The sequence below is a fragment of the Pristiophorus japonicus genome, chromosome 13 (genome assembly GCF_044704955.1).
Source record: "Pristiophorus japonicus isolate sPriJap1 chromosome 13, sPriJap1.hap1, whole genome shotgun sequence".
NCBI lineage: Eukaryota > Metazoa > Chordata > Chondrichthyes > Pristiophoridae > Pristiophorus > Pristiophorus japonicus.
The window spans coordinates 167,345,996-167,363,308 of record NC_091989.1 but is presented as its reverse complement, the minus strand read 5'-3'; positions in this window follow the sequence as shown (position 1 = coordinate 167,363,308).

Genomic DNA, 17,313 nt, shown 5'->3' with positions numbered 1-17,313 from the left:
CGCTGAAACAAGGGGGGCCCCCACTTCTGCACATGCATGAAAAAAAAATTACGTTTTCTACATGACTGGGACGGGCACACATGCCCACTACATCTCCTGGTCTGTATTCAGCCATTTTTAAAGAGCCAGTTCTGTGTGAGACCTTTTATTCTGAGTGGAAAAAAATCAGAACTGCAATATGCAATGTGGCTCAAGGACCAAGAATTTTTTACAGGATGAAGTGGAGACACTGGTTACTGTAATTGAGGCCAGATGTTATGAACTGGACATCAGCAAAGGTCAAATAAAAGTTTCACCAAAAGAAATAAAGAAACACTGGAACCAACTTGCAGAAGATTACTGTGCGATGGTGACCACCCCGAGGTCTGGAGGCCAGTGCAAAAAGAAGTGGCAGGACCTTGGTCAAGCAGTTAGTATAAGTAATATTTTCATTTATTCATTGGAATTGCAATTGAAAATTTGACCCTCTGTATGTCCCACCCAGCAGACAGACACCCTCCGTAAAAAGTTATGCTTTCATCTTTGCAGAGGAAGGTGGCCCACAACAAAAGACAGAGAACTCTAACAGGCGGGGGCCTGGCAAATCTGCACCCACTGACACCCTAACCCTAACCCTAACCCTAAATGCAGGGTCGCTGCTTTGATGGGTCCTGCCTGAAGAAAAGCAACCACCACTGCACATGCTGGGCCCATACTCGAGAGAGAGGGTAAGTCCTGTAATTTCCACAGTCTGGCTTTGCTAAATGTTAAGTACTGCGCGGGCTAGCCATGCTTCGGTTCATGGGGATGTCTCCGTCAGCTACGCTTCGGTTGATGCAATGTGCTATCATTTATCGTGGTCCTTCAAATCAGCCTGCTGCCTGCGCTGTGTGAGCCGACTCATGCCACCCACCCTGCCCCCTCCTCTGCTGCTAACCATTTGTCTGTTCTGTTATATTTTGCAGAACTTGAGGCCTACCCTGACGAGGCTGAAGCCGATGCAGAAGATTCAGATGTAGACGAGCCTGAAGAGGAGAACATCTTCCAATCCCACCTTCCAGACCAAGAGCACGGGGGTGAGGGGGAGGGGCAGGAGGAGGGGCAGGAGGAGGGGGAGGATGAAGCCCACACTCTTTTACTCACTCTGGAGCAGGTGCTGGTGCCGCCCGTTGAGGTACCACTGCCCCTTTCCTGAGTGGTGCGAGTGTTGAGACATTTCATGGTTTCACACCATCCGAAGCTGAGAGTCCCAGTGGGATGCAGCGAGCCACACCCAGGGTGAGGAGGGGAAGGAGAGCTCGACAGCGCTCTCTTGAGATGCAGGATGTAACAGATGTGGATCAGATGATGGCAATGAGTGCAGAAAGCATTGACCTTATGCGATCACTCCTGGACACCATCAGTGGGGTGGGTGATGAGGTATCGGGACTGTCAGGCGAAGTAACAACACTCTCGCAAGAAATGGAAACACTGTCCGGGCACATGAGGGAGGGAATGTCGCAGGTGGCTGATAGAATGTCGGTGAACATGAGGGATGGAATGTCGTAATTAGTTGAGATGCTGGTGAAGCACACGAGGGAGGGAATGTCGGAGGTAGCTGCTGCAATAAGGGAACATGCCCAGACCCCGCGCCCATTGACAGAATCAACTGCCACGCCCACTCCAATCCCCAGACCAGCGTCTGAAGAGGCCCAAGCAAGGCCTTCTACATTACCGCATGCCCACGCCTCCCAACAAGAACTGCCCATTACCCGAGATGCTCGAAAGAATCCGAGAAACGCTGTGCCACCGCCAGCGGGCAGGGGTGGAGTCACCAAGTTCAAGCGCAGCGGGCGGTCTTAGAATAAGGTGGAGGAGAGATGGGTGCTGCCTTTGTTTGCTGTTGTTGTTGTTGTTGTTGTTGTTACAGTTGTAACTGTTGTAACTGTTCTCAAATTAAAAGTTTGTTGTAAGTGATGTAAATTTACAAGTTTAAAAGTTTCTAAGTGATCTTAAAGTTTGTATGTGATCTTAAAGTAGGTAAGTGATCTTAACTGAATACTTTAAAGTTTGATAAAAAATAATATTTAAGTACTAACAAGTGTTAAAATGTTTAATACAATATATATTTTAAATTATAACTGAATCTTTTACATTATTTGTTCCATTATTAACACAACATTTTGAACTAAAGAAGAATCATTTACATTATTTGTTCCATTCACACAACACAACATTACGGAAAAGGTCCAAACATTAAACATGGTCTATTTGGAATAGTTGCCGCTAAGCCTTTAGGCAGCAAAGCGTTCACGGATGAGCTGCTAGTGCAAGGCTCGAGCAATTGGTAAAGGTGACAGCAGCCCGCCCTCTTCCTCCATCATGTTCCTGGTTCAATAGTTGCATTGCTTCCTCGTCCTCCTCATCAACTGCATCTTCCTCCTCATCATCACCCACTCTCACCTCAGTTGGGTCTTCTACTACCAGCTGCTGTTGCCTCACGATGGCTAAGTTGTACAGCATGCAGCAGACAACAGTGAACTGACCGACAATCTCCAGGGAGTATTGCAAGTAGCCTCCGGAATAGTCCAGGCATCGGAAACGCTGCTTTAAGATGCCAATGGTCCTCCCTATTATGCTGCACGTCGCAATGTGCAACATGTTGTATTCTCGCTCAGCTTCCGTCCGGTAGGGGTGTCATGAGCCAGGTGGCGAGGCTGTACCCTTTGTCTCCCAGCAGCCAGCTCTGCCCTTCTGGCTGCTGCTGAAACATGGCAGATATAGCGCTCTCACGTAGGATGAACACATAATGGGTGCTCCCAGGCTATCTCGCATCAACTGACATGATGTGATGCATGTTACCACTGATGAGCTGCACGTTCATGGAGTGGATTCCTGTACATCTCAGAATCCTCCAAAGGTGCTCGCAAGGCAATCAATGCAGCCCTCCATCTTGGGGCAGTCAGCAATCCTGGAGAAGCACACAGCCCTGTCTCGCATTTCCTGGGCAGTCATGGGGAACCTTATGTAGTCATTCCTCCAGGCATATAGTACAGCAGTCATCTGTCGAATGCAGATATGTGTTGCATGTTGAGAAATGGCACACACATCCCTAGTTGTGGCCTGGAATGATCCAGATGCATAAAATGAAAGTGCAGCTTTACCCTTTACTTTAACTGACACAGCAGTCCTCCTGGCACTTCTAGGGTGCAGGTCTGCTTTTATTAACTCACAGATCTCAGTTACATCTTCTTTGCAGAAATGCAGCCATCTCACACAGTCTGCCTCACTCAGGTGCAGATATGAATGCTTGACTCAATATATCCAATGTGTTAAGGCCTCCTGTCCATCATCCTATGTGCTCTGAGGTTCCTCAGGTGATGCTGTCTAATCAATCTTCTCCTCCACAGCACCATCATGTAGAAGGCTTGCACGAGATAAGGCATTGTCAATATTGCCCCCATAATTAAATTGTAGCTTTGCAACAACCTCAAAACAGCAGGACAAAGCACTCACACCTCTTCTTCTCTCTCTCTCTCCAAGGTGGATGTCCTAATATGGACCACACCCTGGTCTGCGCATGCGCAATAGGTTTGCTTAGAACGGGAAGCTAGGCATTCAATGAAGACATCTGGGGCAACAAAATGTAATGCAATTCTTGAATTTTTGGTTTTTTTCAAAGGACCACCCCACTACCGACCGAACGTCTCCTCACCGGGTTCGAGGGTCGGCCGGCAGAATCGCTCCCTCGCCCAGACACAGGCGCTCGGGGCTCCACTTCCACACCCGCCGCCCCCCCCGGGCTTCTTTTAAAGCCAAGACCCAAGCCCGTGTCCGGGCGAGGAAGCGATTCAGCTAGCTGATGCTCCGACCCTTGAGCCCGGTGAGGAGACGTTCGGTGATGGGGTGGTACTTTGAAAAAAATCAAAAATTCGAGAATTGCATTAGACTTCCAATTTCTCTCTTTTGACTTTGAAAAAAATTAAGATTTATGATGCATATTCTCTGCCTTCTTCACTCCCTCCAAAACTTCAGCTAAAAACAATGGCGTCTCTCTGCGCCGATTTTGTAATGTGTGCTGATTTTTCTTAAGTGCCCAGAAGGTTTTTTGGGAGTGGTTACATACGCTGTGCTAGGAAAAATGTAAGTTGGCCAAACTTACTTAAATGTGAAAAACCGGCGCGCAAACAGGTGACGCAAACAAATCGTAACCTAAAAAAAAAAAATCGCACCTAAGTGAATTGCGCTGGTGCAGAATCTTTGGGGAAACCTGGGAGATTTTTATTTACTCCAAAAAAAACCGGCGCACAGCAAAAAAAACGGCGCAGATAATTGGGGAAAATTGAGCCCACTTAGTGCCTCTCCAGCCCTCTGGGGTAGTGAATGCTGCATCTAGCCTTTGTTTTAAATATTAGCGAACATTGCATAGCGAGAATACTTCCACTGCAAGGTTCTGCCTAGTTTTAAGTCCTTTAAAAATGTTTCCTGTAAATCTCCTGCCAATATGAGAAACTCTCATTTAGATTCCTCCTCCAGAATGCCAAAGTTGCTAAGTTGTTGGCTGATGTCAGCTGGGGCCTCAGCAAGTGTTTCCATTCAATCAGCAGGGCTCAGCATCCTTATCAGATTTGCCAAGGGTCACTCATTAGGAATGGCGATCATTCATTTCGGTTGAAGAATGTAAACTATTTTAATGCACTTGGCTCCTAAAAATAAACAATGCTTCATATGTTCAACTGAGTCTGCAATCTGTCCTCCTCTTGCCGATGATTAATTACACTCCTGGTGTATTTTTGTTGGGGTTGCCTACCACTATGAGTTTAAGATAGTCTCCGTTTTTTGTCTGTCAACATGCAGCTTCCTGAAGACCTACCATGTCATGTGTCTTATTTGGTGATGTACGCAGGTCTGTTCTCAACCACTGCCGTTAAACAGAACTGGTTCAAGCTGAACTTTGGAGTGGATTTGCATGGCAGTCTTGGCAAGTAGGGCAATGCAGGGTGGCTCAGCTTGTGTGAAAACTTGCCAAATAGGTCGTGGCTGACCCGCAGGGGTCAGTACATTGTGAAAGTACTTTTAACCACTTGAATTGATATGCAAATCCCAACAATCCAGTCTGATAGCTGTAATGTATTTGCTTCATGGGTTCTTTGCTTAAGAATTCGTAACAACACATTGCTGTTAAGAACTAGTTGGTTTATTAACAAATGTTTAATAATCACACCACACATTACCAGTTCATCTATCATCATCATCATCATGATCATGATCATAGGCAGTCCCTCGGAATCGAGGAAGACTTGCTTCCACTCTTAAAATGAGTCTTTATATGGCTGAACAATCCAATACGAGAGCCACAGTCCCTGTCACAGGTGGGACAGATAGTCATTGAGGGTAAGGGAGGGTGGGACAGATTTACCGCTGCCTGCGCTTGATTTCTGCATGCTCTCGGCGATGAGACTTGAGGTGCTTATCCGACATCCAGTTGTGGATGAGCAGAAATTTTCTTCAATTGATTATTTGGGAAGGCTGAAGCCATTGTTTTCAGTCCCTGCCACAAACTCTGTTCCCAAGTCACTGAATCCGTCCCTCTCCCCAACTTCTGTCTGAGGCTGAACCAGACTGTTTGCAACTTGTGTGTCATATTTGACCCTGAAATTAGCTCTCGACCACATATCCGCAGCATAATTAAGACCGCCTATTTCCACCTCCGTAACATCGCCCATCTCTGTCCTTGCCTCAGCTCAGCGCTGTCCAAGACCTTATCCATGCCTTAGTTACCTCTGCCCATGTCCTAACTCGCACCAAGTCCCACTCACTCATCACCCCTGTGCTCGCTGACATACATTGGCTTCCGGTTAAGCAACTCCTCGATTTCAAAATTCTCATCCTTATTTTCAAATCCCTCCATGGCCTCACCCCTCTTTATTTCTGTAATCTCCTCCAGCCCCACAATCCTCTAATCTGCCTCTTGAGCATCCCTGATTATAATCATTCAATCATTGGTGGTCGTGCCTTCTGTTGCCTAGGCCCCAAGCTCTGGAACTCCCTGCCTAAACCTCTCCGCCTCTCCTTCCTCCTTCAAACGCTCCTTAAAACATACCTCTTTGACCAAGCAGGCTCGAAGCGCCGAATGACCTACTCCTGCTTCTATTTCTTATGTTCTTATAAATTTCATGCAATTACCTCAGACTAGTGTTGTGTATCTGTAAAGCATGCACTCCCATGTTCCGCCACCAGGGAGCTCATCCCCTGAATACCCAAGGGATCCCAGCATCCCTTGGGAGCACTGTATATAAGCCAGTCCCTTAGGCCTGTTCCTCATTCTGGAATGTCTTATTAAAGACTGAGGTCACTGTTACTTTAACCTCTCTGTGTGCCGCCTCATCTGTGTTATGAACACAATAACTGGCGATGAGGATGGGTTCCGAGCGCTATCACATGTCGAGGTGGCCTCATGTACCCAGGTTCTTAACAAATTTCCTTCCGTTTTTGAGCCAGGCATTGGAAACTTTTCCGGAGTGAAGGTGCGGATCCACTTGGTCCCAGAGGCACGACCCATTAACCACAAGGCGCGAGCGGTACCTCCCATGATGAGGGAGAGAGTGGAAATCGAGCTGGACAGGCTGCAACGCGAGGGCATCATCTCCCCAGTGGAATTCAGCGAGTGGGCCAGCCCGATTGTTCCAGTACTCAAAAGTGATGGCACGGTCAGGATTTGCGGCGATTATGAAGTAACTATTAATCGTTTCTCGCTACAGGACCAATACCCGCTACCTAAGGCAGATGACCTATTTGCGACGCTGGCAGGAGGCAAGACGTTCACCAAACTCGACCTGACTTCGGCCTACATGACGCAGGAGCAGGAGGAGTCTTCGAAGGGCCTCACTTGCATCAACACGCACAAGGGACTGTTCATCTACAACAGATGCCCGTTTGGAATTTGGTCGGCTGCAGCGGTCTTCCAGAGAAACATGGAGGGCCTACTCAAGTCGGTACCACGCACGGTGGATTTTCAGGACGACATATTTGTCACGGGTCGGGACACCGTCGAGCACCTACAAAACCTGGAGGAGGTCCTCCAGAGACAGGATCGCGTAGGGCTGCGGCTGAAGAGGTCGAAGTGCGTCTTCATGGCAACAGAAGTGGAGTTTTTGGGGAGAAAGATTGCGGCGGACGGCATTCGGCCCACAGACGCCAAGACAGAGGCTATCACGAACGCGCCCAGGCCACAGAACCTCACGGAGCTGCGGTCGTTCCTGGGACTCCTCAACGATTTTGGTAACTTCCTACCGGGGTTAAGCACCCTTTTAGAGCCCCTACATGTGTTATTGCGCAAAGGTGCGAACTGGGTATGGGGAAAAAAACAAGTAATTGCTTTTGAGAAAGCCAGAAACATTTTATGCTCCAACAAGCTGCTTGTATTGTAAAACCCGTGTAAAAAACTTGTGCTAGCATGTGACGCATCGTCGTACGGAGTCGGGTGTGTATTACAACAAGCTAACATTGCGGGGAAGTTGCAACCTGTCGCCTATGCTTCCAGGAGCTTGTCTAAGGCCGAGAGAGCCTACAGCATGATTGAGAAAGAGGCATTAGCGTGTGTGTTCGCGGTAAAGAAAACGCATCAGTACCTGTTTGGCCTCAAATTTGAGCTGGAAACTGATCACATCCCTGTTCGCTGAAAACAAGGGGATAAATATTAATGCCTCAGCCCGCATACAAAGGTGGGCACTCGCGCTATCATCGTATAACTATACCATCCGCCACAGGCCAGGCACCGAGAACTGTGCGGATGCTCTCAGTCAGCTACCATTGCCCACCACGGGGGTGGAAATGGCGCAGCCTGCAAACTTGTTGATGGTGGCGCAGCCCGCAGACTTGTTGATAGTCATGGAAGCGTTTGAAAATGATAAATCACCTGTCACGGCCTGCCAGATTAGGACTTGGACCAGCCAAGATCCTCTGCTGTCCCTAGTAAAAAACTGTGTACTGCATGGGAGCTGGGCCAGCATCCCCATTGAAATGCAAGAGCCAATCAAGCCGTTCCAGCGGCGAAAGGACGAGCTGTCCATTCAGGCAGACTGCCTGTTGTGGGGTAACTGCATAGTGCTACCAAAAAAGGGCAGGGAGACGTTCATCTCGGATCTCCACAGCACACACCCGGATATAGTAATGATGAAAGGGATAGCCAGATCCCACGTGTGGTGGCCCGGTATCGACTCTGACTGTGTACGGCAATGCATCGTGTGTGCTCAGTTGAGCAACGCGCCCAGAGAAGCACAACTAAGTTTGTGGTCCTGGCCCTCCATACCATGGTCAAGGATCCATGTCGACTATGTGGGCCCGTTTCTCGGTAAAATGTTCCTGGTAGTGGTGGATGCTTTTCAAAATGGATTGAATGTGAAATAATGTCGGGAGACACTGCCACCGCCACCATTGAAAGCCTGAGGGCCATGTTTGCCACCCATGGCCTGCCTGACATACTGGTCAGTGACAACGAGCCATGTTTCACCAGTGCCGAATTTAAAGAATTCATGACCCGCAATGGGATCTAACATGTCACCTCGGCCTCGAATAAACTAGCCTCCAATGGGCAGGCAGAGCAGGCAGTACAAATGATCAAACAGAGCCTTAAATGAGTCACAGAAGGCTCACTCCAAACCCGCCTGTCCCGAGTACTGCTCAGCTACCGCACGAGATGCCACTCGCTCACAGGGGTGCCCCCGGCTGAACTACTCATGAAAAGAACACTTAAAAACCAGACTCTCATTGGTTCACCCCAAACTGCATGATCAGGTAGAGAGCAGGCGGCAGCAACAAAATGTAAACGATGGTCGCGCCACTGTGTCACGGGAAATTGATCTGAATGACTCTGTGTATGTGCTAAACTATGGACATGGTCCCAAGTGGATCGTGGGCACAATGATGGCTAAAGAAGGGAATAGGGTGTTTGTAGTCAAACTAGACAATGGACAAACTTGCAGAAAGCATCTGGACCAAACGAGGCTGCGGTTCACAGACTGCCCTGAACAACCCACAGCAGACACCACCTTCTTCGAGCCCACAACACACACCCAAAGGATCAACGACACCACCCCGGACCAGGAAATCGAACCCATCACGCCCAACAACCCAGCAAGGCCAGGCTCACCCAGCAGCCCTGCAGGGCCAACAACACACCAGCCCAGCGAGGGCACAGCCAGCACACCAGAACAGATATTTGTACCGAGACGGTCCACCAGGGAAAGAAAGGCTCCCGACCGCCTCACCTTGTAAATAGTTTTCACTTTGACTTTGGGGGGCGAGTGATGTTGTGTATCTGTAAAGCATGTACTCCCATGTTCCGCCACATGAGGGAGCTCATCCCCTGAAGACCCAAGGGATCCCAGCATCCCTCAGGAGCACTGTATATAAGCCTGTTCCTCACTCTGGAGTGTCTTATTAAAGACTGAGGTCACTGTTACTTTAACCTCCCTGTGTGCAGCCTCATCTGTGTTAAGAACACAATAACTAGGTTGCCCTTTATTTTTGCATCCATCATTTATCTGTGACTTGAAAGTGGATCAGGATCAAAAGAGTGAAAACAAATCTGATGTGAATAATTATACACTGATGATTGATGCTTTTCCAAAATGTTATTTTTGGTAGTTCACAGTGTGAAATGTTATTCCCTGCTGAACTCTAATGGACCTTACACTTTCACTGCCAAAGTAACTAAGCAAATTGTAGTGTCGGTCATGCATTGTACAAAAGAGAGATTTTCTGATGTGAGGCAGTAAGGTTGCACAGTGGAGCATTCATCTGATGCACTATGCATGGTCGCTCCCACAAGAACTTTGGTCCTAATGAACTACTCATTGGAAGGTTCCGCCTGTGCAGCAGGCTGCTTATGGAGCTCGTATATATAGGCATAGCATTGTTATCAGGGTCCTGGATAGCCACCTGGGTGGCATCAATGTCCCTCACTACTTGGGGAATCTAACAATGAAATTGAATTATCTTTTTATGCTACTGTTGCTTTCCAGTGGGGAAAGTGAGAAATTTACTTCACTGAACAATTCATCAGACCGCTGATTGGTACATCTATGTACGGCAAATTGCCCTACATTGCAGACAGCCTCTGTGGTAGGCCACAAGAAGCCAAGGGCCTAAGTGTCAAGGGCTTTGATGACCTTGCTACTCGTAATGTCGACCCTTCCACAATCTCTAAATTGTCACACTGCTTGTCCGACATCTAGCACTGGATGAGCAAAAATTTCCTCTAAATATTGGAAGACCCAAACCATGGTCTTCGGTCCCTGCCACAAATTTCATTCCCGAACCACCGACTCCATCTCTCTCCCTGGCAAATGTCTGAGGCACCGGACTGTTCACAACCTTGGTGTCATATTTGACCCGGAGAAGAGCTTCCGACCACATATCCGTGCCATTACTAAGACCACCTATTTCCACCTCGCCTGACTCCGCCCCTGCCTCAGCTCATCTCCTGCTGAAACTCTCATCCATGCCTTTGTTATCTCTAGACTTGACTATTCCAATGCACTCCTGGCTGACCTCCCACATTCTACCCTCTGTAAACCTGAGGTAATCCATCATCTGCTGCCCATGTAGTAACTCGCACCAAGTACCATTCACCCATCACGATTTATAAGGATGTTGTCGGGAGTGGAGAATCTAAGCTATGAGAACAGATTGGATTTGTTTTTATTGGAACAGAGGAGGCTGAGGGGAGACTTCATTATATAAAATTATGATGGGCCTAGATATAGTGGATAGAAAGGGCCTATTTCTCTTAGCAAAGGGGTCAACAACCAGGGGGCATAAATTTAAAGTCATTGGTAGAAGGTTCAGAGGAGATTTGAAGGGAAATTTCTTCATGCAGAGGGTTGTAGGGATCTGGAACTCACTGCCTGAAAGGATGGTAGAGGCAGAAACCCTCAACACATTTAAAAAGTATTTGGTTGTGCATCTGAAGTGCCGTAACCTGCAGGGTTTCGGACCTAGAGCTGGAAAGTGGGATTAGTCTGGATAGCCTCTTGTTGGCCGGCATGGACATGATGGGTAGAAATGGCCTCCTTCCGCACTGTAAATGTCTATGATTCTGTGATTCACTTCTGTGATCGCTGACTACATCAGGTCCCGGTTAAAAAACACCTAGATTTTAAAATTATCACCCTTGTTTTCTAATGCCCCCATGGCCTCCCTATCTCTGTAATCTTCTCCAGCTCTACAACCCTCCGAGATATCTGCACTCCTCCAGTTCTGGCCTCTTGAGTAACCCCGATTTTAATTGCACCACCATTGGCGGCCGGGCCTTCAGCTGCCTAGGCCCCAAGCTCTGGAATTCCCTTCCTAAACTCTCCGTCTCTCTACCTCTCTTTCCTCCTTTAAGATGCTCCTTAAAACCTACCTCATCTGCCTTAATATCTCCTTATGTGGCTCAGTGTCACATTTTGTTTGATAACTCTCCTGTGAAGCGCCTTTGGACATTTTATTTTTTGTAATAGTTGTTGTTGTTGTTTCACTGGTGGAGGTTGGCAGAAGTTCTCTTCTAGCAACCAACACAGCTCTATAACCGCCTCCCTTTGGACATGTAGCCTACGAAGGCAGTTCTCTTCTGTCATTTCCAGGTAGCTAGGCCTCGACCTGTCGGTGCAGCCCCTAGGGTAATGAGGGACAGCCACACTTTGCCTCCCTGCCATCCTTTCTTCAGGCTTCTTCGCTCTCATATCAAATCTAGTAGGAGCGCTGAATCCAATCCCCACGGCTTTGAGAAACAAAGTGAAGGAGTGTTGTTCGTTTTTCTGACAGGCAATATTGTGGCTGACCTGCACTGACATTTTAAATGGGCGAAAATAGAGCTGGCTGGGAGTTCTGCCCAGCTTGTGGAAAATAGTGGGCTTCATAGCAATGCCCATATTTACATTTATTATAAATAATATAGCTCTCGCACATCGAAGGCAAAGAAAACCTAAACAAATGTGGAGCAGGAATTTAAAAAAAAAAAATTCATTCATGAGATGTGGGTGTTACTGGCAAGGCCAGCATTTATTGCCCATCCCTAATTACCCTTGATGAGCCACCTTCTTGAACCGCTGCAGTCCGTGTGGTGAAGGTATTCCCACAATGCTATTAGGGAGGGTGTTCCAGGATTTTGACCCAGCAATGATGAAGGAACGGTGCTATATTTCCAAGTCAGGATGGTGTGTGACTTGGAGGGGAATATGGAGGTGGTGGTGTTCCCATGCGCCTGCTGTCCTTGTCCTTCCAGGTGGTGGAGGTCGCGGGTTTGGGAGGTGCCTTGGCGAGTTGCTGCAGTGCATCTTGTAGATGGTACACACTGCAACCACAGTATGCTGGTGATGGAGGGAGTGAATGTTTAAGGTGGTGGATAGGCTGCCAATCAAGCGGGCTCCTTTGTCCTGTATGGTGTCGAGCTGCTTGGGTGTTGTTGGAGCTGCACTCATCCAGGCAAGTGGAGAGTATTCTATCACACTCCTGATTTGTGCCTTGTTGATGGTGGAAAGGCTTTGGGAAGTCAGGAGGTGAGACACATGCCGCAGAGTACCCAGCCTTTGATCTGCTCTTGTAGCCACAGTATTTATGTGGCTGGTCCAATTAAGTTTCTGGTCAATGGTGACCCCCAGGATGTTGACAGTGGGGGATTCGGCGATGGTAATGCCGTTGAATGTCAAGGGGCGCTGGTTAGACTCTCACTTGTTGGAGACAGTCATTGCCTGGCGTGTGTGGTGCGAATGTTACTTACCACTTAACAGCCTGAATGTCATCCAGGTCTTGCTGTATGCGGGCATGGACTGCTCCATTATCTGAGGAGTTGCGAATGGCACTGAACACTGCAATCATCAGCGAACATGCCCACTCTGACCTTATGACAGAGGGAAGGTCGTTGATGAAGCAGCTGAAGGTGTTGGGCCTAGGACACTGCCATGAGGAATTCCTGCAACAATATCCTGGGGCTGTGATGATTGACCTCCAACCACCACAACCATCATCCTTTGTGTTAGGTATGATTCCAGCTAGTGGAGAGCTTTCTCCCTGATTCCCATTGACTTCAGCTTTACAACGGCTCCTTGATGCCACACTTGATCAAATGTTGCCTTGATGTCAAGGGCAATCACTCTCACCTCACTTCTGGAATTCAGCTCTTTTGTCCATGTTTGGACCAAGGCTGTAATGAAGTTTGGAGACAAGTGGTCCTAGTGGATCCCAAACTGGGCATCAGTGAGCAGGTTATTGGTGAGTAAGTGCCACTTGATAGCACTGTCCACGACACATTCCATCACTTTGCTGATGATTGAGAGTAGATTGAATGCGGCAGTGATTGGCCAGATTGGATTTGTCCTGCTTTTTGTGGACAGGACATACTTGGGCAGTTTTCCACATTGTTGAATAGATGCCAGTGTTGTAGCTATACTGGAACAGTGTGGCTAGAGGTGCGGCTAGTTCTGGAGCACAAGTCTTCAGCACAACAGCCAGGATGTTTTGGAGCCCATAGCCTTTGCTGTATCTAGTGAATCGAATTGACTGAAGTCTAGCTTCTGTGATGGTGGGGATCTCTGGAGGAAGCTGATATGGATCGTCCACTTGGCACTTATGGCTAAAGTTAGCTTTAAAAGCTTCTGCCTTGTCTTTTGCATCACGTGCTGGGCTCCGCCATCATTGAGGATGGGGACATTTATGGAGTCTCCTCCCGTTGTTTAATCCATGAGGCGCTGTGAGTCATCAGCAGCAACAGAATTGTCCACCACCATTCATGACTGGATCGGGCAGGACTACAGAGCTTTGGTTGTGGGATTGCTTAGCCTTGTCTACAGCATGCTGCTTCCACTTTTTAGCATGCATGTAGTCCTGTGTTGCAGTTTTCCTTATTTGTAGGTACGCTTGGTGCTGCTCCTGGCATGCTCTTCTACACTCTTCATTGAACCAGGGTTGGTCAGCTGGTTAGATGGTAATGGTAGAATGAGGGATATGCCAGGCCATGAGGTCACAGATTGTGGTGGAATACTATTCTGCTGCTGCTGATGGCCCACAGCGCCTCATGGATGCCCAGTTTAGAGCTGCTAAATCTGTTCTGTATCTATCCCATTTAGCACGGTGGCAGCACGATGGAGGATGCCCTCAGTGTGAAGACAGGACTTCGTCTCCACAATGTCTGTGCGGTGGTCGCTGCTACCAATGCTGTCATGGAAAGGTGCATCTGCGACAGGTAGCTTGGTGAGGACGAGGTCAAGTAGGTTTTTCCCTCGTGTTGGTTCTCTCATCACTTGCTGCAGGCCAGCCTGGCAGCTATATCCTTCAGGACTTGGCCAGCTCGGTCTGTAGTGGTGCTACCGAGCCACTCTTGATGATGGACATTAATGTACTCCAGAGTACATTCTGCGCCCTTGTTACTCTCAATATTTCTTCCAAGTGGTGTTCAACATGGAGGAGCTGAGAGCGGGCGGTAGGTGGTAATCAGCAGGAGGTTTCCTTGCCCATCCTTGACCTGAAGCCATGAGACTTCATGGGGTCTGGAGTCAATGTTGAGGACTCCCAGGCCACCCCCTCCCACTTGCATACCACTGTGCTGCAACCCCTGGCGGGTCTGTCCTGCTGGTGGGACAGGACATACCCAGGGATGGTGATAGAGGAGTCTGGGACATTGGCTGAAAGGTATGATTCCTTGAGTATGACTATGTCAGGCTGTTGCTTGACTAGTCTGTGGGACAGCTCTCCCAATTTTGGCACAAGTCCCGAGATGTTGGTGAGAAGGGCTTTGCAGGGTTGACTGATCTGGGTATGCTGTTGTCTTGTCCGTAGCCGGTGCCAAGGTCGATGCCAGGTGGTCCAATTTTATTCTTCTTATTGCTTTTCATAGTGGTTGTGTACAACTGAGTGGCTTGTTAGGCCATTTCAGAGCGCAGTTAAGAGCCAACGGATCCACTACAGACCCAATCCACGTCCGGACCGGGGTCAAGCAGGTCTGCGTCATTGCCTCAACCCTCTTCTCAATCTTCCTCGCTACCATACTCCACCTCACAGTCAACAAGTTCCCTGCCGGAGTCGAACTAAACTACAGAAACAGTGGGAACCTGTTTAACCTTCGTCATCTCCAGGCCAAGTCTAAGACCACCCCAACCTCTGTCGTCGAGCTACAGTATGCAGACGACCCTGCATCTGTGCACATATAGGGACTGAACTAGAGGACATCGACGACGTATTTACTGAGGCGTACGAAAGCATGGGCCTTATGCTAAACATCCATAAGACAAAGGTCCTCCACCAGCCTGTCTTCGCCGCACAGCACTGTCCCCCAGTCATCAAGATCCACGGCGCGGCCCTGGACAACGTGAACCATTTCCCATACCTCGGGAGCCTCTTATCAACTAGAGCAGACACCAACGACGAGATTCAACACCGCCTCCAGTGCACCTGAGGAAAAAAGTGTTTGAAGACCAGGTCCTCAAAACTGCCACCAAGCTCATGGTTTACAGGGCTGTAGTAATACCCGCCCTCTGTATGGCTCAGAGACATGGACCATGTACAGTAGACACCTCAAGTTGCTGGAGAAATATCACCAATGATGCCTCAACAAGATCCTACAAATCCCCTCGGAGGACAAACGCACCGACATTAGCGTCCAACATCGAAACACTGACCACACTTGATCAGCTCCGCTGGGCAGGCCACATCGTTCACATGCCAGACATGAGACTCCAAAAGCAAGTGCTCTACTCGGAACTCCTTCATGGCAAATGAGCCAAAGGTGGGCAGAGGAAACATTACAGAGACACCCTTAAAGCCTCCCTGAAAAAGTGCAACATCCACACTGACACTTGGGAGTCCCTGGCCAAAGATCACCCTAAAGTGGAGGAAGTGCATCGAGCACCTCAAGTCTCATCGCCGAGAGCATGCAGAAATCAAGTGCATCGACCTTGGCACCGGCTACGGACATGCAGCAAACCTGTCCCAGCCTCCCTTTCCCTCAACAACTATCTGTTCCACCTGTGACTTTCATATTGGACTGTTCAGCCACCTAAGAACTCATGTTAAGAGTGGAAACAAGTCTTCCTCAATTCTGAGGGACTGCCTATGATGATGATGACAACATTGCTGTGCTGTGGGGTGGGTTTGGAGTCACAGAAAGGCCAGACCAGCAGGTTTCCTTCCCTAAACAACATATAGTGAGGATTTTTAACAACAATCCAGTAATTTCATGGCACTAGCTTTTTATTTTAGATTTATTTAATTAACTGAATTTAAATTCCATAGCTACCCTGGTGGGATTTGAACTCATGTCTCTGGGTCATTAGTCAAGGCCTCTAGATTAGTAGTCCAGTGATGTTACCACTATGCTACCATGCCTGTCAGAAATGATATTGTGCAGGTAATGAGAGGGATACAGCAACTTCGGTCGGTGATAATTTTCCTGCAACACGCTTACATGATTGCAGCTGGGATGTCAAACCTTAAATGTCAGAAGTTCACTTGTCCTCAGAGCTTGTGCTGTCTCACCACCAGGTGGCACATAACTACTATTAATATTTGGCCCAGAGGTCGGAATTTGCAGTGGGCAATAACGGTGAACTAACAGTGCTCGCCATTATTACCCCTTTGAAACTGACCGCAAGTTCAGGATGTAGCGCATGTGCATCCCTACACGGAAATCCTGACCTTGTGGCCTGTCATTCACTACTCCGACACTGGCCGCCCCTTCGCCTGTAGCCGGCAATCAGTGAAATCAGTGAAACTCATGAAAATTTGCACATTTCCATGGTAATATCGCTGTTAAACAGCCGATAGATGTTTAGTCTTGTTGGATTAGGTACAGCTAGGGTTTTAACAGCGTATTGACTGCTAAACAAACGTTATGGCTCTACAAAACGAATTTTAATTTTGTGAAATGTCAAATTTCTCCATTATGATAAAAATAAAAATTTTTAAGACTCTTTTAAAATAAAATTTATTTTTAAAGAAAGTTTATTCATGATATTTCAGGTTTTACCTTTTCCCCATGTGCGAGCCCCAATGTTTGTTTTGCTCTCTGTAACATTTTTTAAAAGTCCGGATAAAAGCAGCTTCTCATTTCCTAGTTCGCTGACTGTGAGGATTCTGCAACGTGATTGGCTGCTTAGATAGCTTGTTGTCGTCACAGCAGATCGCACCGGGGTATTCCCACGACACCGTGCTGAAATTACTTACACGTCGAAAAAGGTCAAGGGGCCAAAATTGCCCCTCTCAGAAAGGCCCGCCATCACCGTGCGTGCTACCCCCTTATCGCCCTGCGTCGACCACTTTGTGCCCCATGGGGGAAATTGCCCCGCGAGACACGAGGTTGGCATGGGGCAAGAAGCT